The sequence below is a fragment of the Lactuca sativa genome, chromosome 1 (genome assembly GCF_002870075.4).
Source record: "Lactuca sativa cultivar Salinas chromosome 1, Lsat_Salinas_v11, whole genome shotgun sequence".
NCBI lineage: Eukaryota > Viridiplantae > Streptophyta > Magnoliopsida > Asterales > Asteraceae > Lactuca > Lactuca sativa.
Window position 1 is genome coordinate 62,627,409 of NC_056623.2, and position 4,231 is coordinate 62,631,639.

Below are 4,231 nucleotides of genomic sequence, written 5' to 3' on the forward strand. Positions count from 1 at the left end.
CTTGGTCTAGGCTCTCTTGCATGTTCCTTGTTTGGATGTGGCTCTAGATTAGGATCATCTGTCCGAGTGGCTATCTCACCTCTGGTTACTTATGGTTACGCATTCTACGGGGGTTAGCTGGTAACAGGATTGTATGATGTTAGAGGACTAGTAGGAGGTAGTGAACTGTATGATTGTTGTTTGCTTATATTATGTGCCTAATCGATCCTGATTGTTTATATGTCAACATGTTGTGTTTGGTTTGGGTTGAGACGGTCCTGATTTGTGTTGTAGGCCAAGATACCCGATGCGGTTCGGTTGTAAGCCGTAGGCACAGAGGCTCGGGAAGAGCGGTAGGGTTGAGGCGGTAGGCCAGTAAACCCTGGGTATTCCAACCCGATGGCTTATTGGACCCGTTGTATATTGGTATTCCAACCTGGGGTATTCTATCCCGAGGATGACTGGACCTAGAGGTTGATTAGGCCTAAGGTATTCCAACCCGATGGTCGATTGGACCCGACATGTTTGACCGTATATGTTATCCGTTTGTGTGGTTGTATTTGAGGGGGGGGCTCACTAAGCTTTATGTTTATCCAATTGTTTATTGTTTTGGGTATCATTGGTGTCTATGGGAGGGCGAAGGCGGGACTGTACACACGCATCAGCAGCATTGAGGATTCCACGTTTTCTATAAAACTCTAATTTTAAATAAAAGTAATTTGGAATAAACGGTTTTCTTAATAGTTGATTTATAAATTGGAAAGTTTTATCTTAATAAAAATGAAAACTTTTGGGTTGTGAGAATGGGATGGTACAAGTTGGTATCAGATCCAGGGCACTGTTCGATGTCTTTGACGGGGATGTCGAAACCTGTAATGGGGGTGAAGGCGGGTAGCTTAGATACACATGATCCCACATCGGCTGGGAAGGAGAACTAAGCATTCCTAAAAAAAGGTGTGGATACCTTCTCTATCACAACGCATTTTAAAGTCGTAAGTGTAGCAGATCCCATAAAAACTCTGCAATTAAGTGTGCCCGAGTGCGGGCAATTCATGGATGGGTGACCCCTGGGAAGTTTTCATGTCGGGAGCCCAAAGAAGACAATATTGTGATGCGTGTCAGAGGGCGACGTTACACTATCCTCACCTCAAAAACCCTAAGTGTGTATGAGAGTTTCAAGCCTTGGTTCATCTTTTTGGTGTCATTTAGTGTTCTTGACAAGAGAAGTAAGATCTTTGGAGTTTTGTGGTTGCTCTCTAGCTTGTGGATTTGGACTCTTAACATCTTGGAGCATCATATTGAGGTATAAAGTTCAAACCTTGATGTCTCATTTGCTAGATCTTGATTTAGGGCTAGTTTATGTTCTTTTTGGTGCCAAAGAATTGATCTTTGTGAGTTTGGAATGCTCCAGAGGTTTGGATTGTCCTTTTAAGCATAATAGTGAGTCTAGAATCATAAAAATGCAATCTTCGGTCTTTATAATCATCCATGCAAGAGCTTTGGAGCCTTATAATTGATTTTGAGTTTGGATCTTGGTGTTGGGTTTATTGTAGCCATGCATGGCCATAAAGTTTGCAACTTTATGCAGACGTTCCATTATGATTGGATCTGATGTTTGGACATAAAATATTAATCCATTAATTTATTGGTTTGGAAGTTGGTGATTGGTGAGCAAACGCTAGTCATTTGCATGTGAAAGCTCGGCGTTCGGACGCCAAGCGTCGTAAGGAGGAATGTCAGGTGTTCTGTACAGAAACTCAATGGGTCGATTTTGGGCCTTGGGCCATTAGGTTTTTTGGGCTTTGGACTAGCATGTTGGGCTTCCTTGAATTTTAGGCCCATGATGGGTTCGGGCCCAATTTTAAAGATTTTGCCACATATATATTGGGCTTTAGGATTTAGGCCTTTGTATAGTTGAGTAGGGCCTTGGTTTCGGGCCAAGTTAGATAAAGGGTAAATTGGTCTTTTACCTTGGCTTAGACTCTTAGTTATGGGTAGGATTCTAATTATTAATTGGATGTGTTTATGATGACAACGCAGGGATTTGTTGAACCAACTCTCAGAGATTCATCTGAGTAATTCAGCAGTTTGAAGTGAGTTTCCTCACTGCATTTAGCGGGTCGAATGCACCAATGTCGGCCCATGGTTTATTATGTTAGGATGCTATATGTATGCATGACTCTTACATGTGATATGTGTTGGTATGCTTACCGGGAAAGGCCCGATGCCAGGCGGGACCCAACGACTGTATTGTATGTTATTGTGTTTGTGATTATCGCATGTGTTCGTATGATTATATGTTAATATGCTATATGTATATTGGGACGGGCTCGATGAAAGCGGGGTCTAATGACTGACAGATCTATATACCGAGCAGGGCCCGATTTCGGGCGGGACCCGATGAAGGACGGGGTCTAGTATGTGTTTATTATGTGTGGTATGTCATATTTTACGGAACTCACTAAGCTTTGTGTTTACAGTTTTTAGTTTATGTTTCAGGTACTTCTGGATCGAAAGGGAAGAGCTCGGGATGATTTCAAAGCACACACCATCTTATTCTGCATTTTATGATTTACTCTGAAATTTTGTGATATAGTGATACACTTTGGTCCATCTAGGTTTTATAATGATGTTTTGGATTACAGTTTTATTTATATAAAAATGAAAAATTTTGGTCTTATTTGTGGGATATTACAAATGTACTATCTACCTTACATGATTCTCTTTGCTTTGATATCAGTTTATCTCGACATAACACGATAAATGGCAAGGGTGTTAGCTAATTCAAATGAGCTTGACATTCTTGTAAGCGTTCCTCATAGGGAAACGAGGTTGTGAGACTTAATCTCTTCAACCCTTAGATGGCATATTTATGAAGCTCTATTAACGCACATTTGGACTCTTTCATACACGTAAGCAAAAGTTTATTGACTGACCTTGTACTAGGTTAAAACATCATGAGTTACCTCTTTTAAAAGGTAATATTCAACTTTAATACGGTAAGAATTACAAAAATAAAAAATAAAAAAATAATAATAAAAAAAACTTTAGGGAACAATCAATAAACCTTTAAATTATTTTAAAAAATCAAATATAAAACAAAAATAAAAACATTAAAACATTAAAAAAATCAGTTAATTATTTAAAATAAACGACAAACAATGAAATGAAAACTTTTCTATTTAAATTATTTATCCATAAATTATGAAAATAAAACAAAAGTAAATTATTACATAAATGGATGTTGAGTGATATATATATATATATATATATATATATATATATATATATATATATATATATATATATATATATATATATATATATATAGTCCGGTTCCAGTGAAATTTTTCCTTCAAAAAATTAAAAAAAAAATACAAATCATAAAATCGAGCATAGTACTATGTTGAAGAAAAAAAATTAATGATCCATGATTCAATTTTAATGATCCAAAAAAAAATTTCCAATTTTTTTTTCTCTCCAATATAATACTATGTTCGATTTTATGATTTGTATTTTTTTTCAATTTTTTTAAGGTGTCTCTCACATGATCATGTTTATATATATATATATATATATATATATATATATATATATATATATATATATATATATATATATATATATATATATATATATATATATATATAGGGCTAGGTTATTTTGTTTCTTACATTTATTGTGTGCTAAAATGCACCAATAGAAATTTAGTAATTTAACTAATTATTTAATTAAATAAATATAGATATTAAATGATTTCCATAATTATATGTATATTAAATGATATACATAATTATAATTCTCTTTTTATGAAAAATAATTAAATCTGTCATTAATGTCAGCAATAACATTCTTTCAGAATGAATTCGCATCTATGTTTTTATATATGAATTCGTATTTTGTTTCATAACTCACTCACTTAAAATACAATAAGTTGGATGGAATATGAAGAACGAGAATGTATTCTACTAAAATACACTCTCATTCTACAGGAATACACTCTCATTTTTCTAGACGAATTTAATTAGTTTTCGTAAAAATGAGTTATAAGTATGGATAACATTTAATTTACATATAATTAATACTAAATTGCTATTTGTGCATTATAGCATACAATACATGTGAAAAACATTTGAACCTATATATATATATATATATATATATATATATATATATATATATATATATATATATATATATATATATATATATATATATATATATATGATTGATTAGATTTAATTTAAATGTT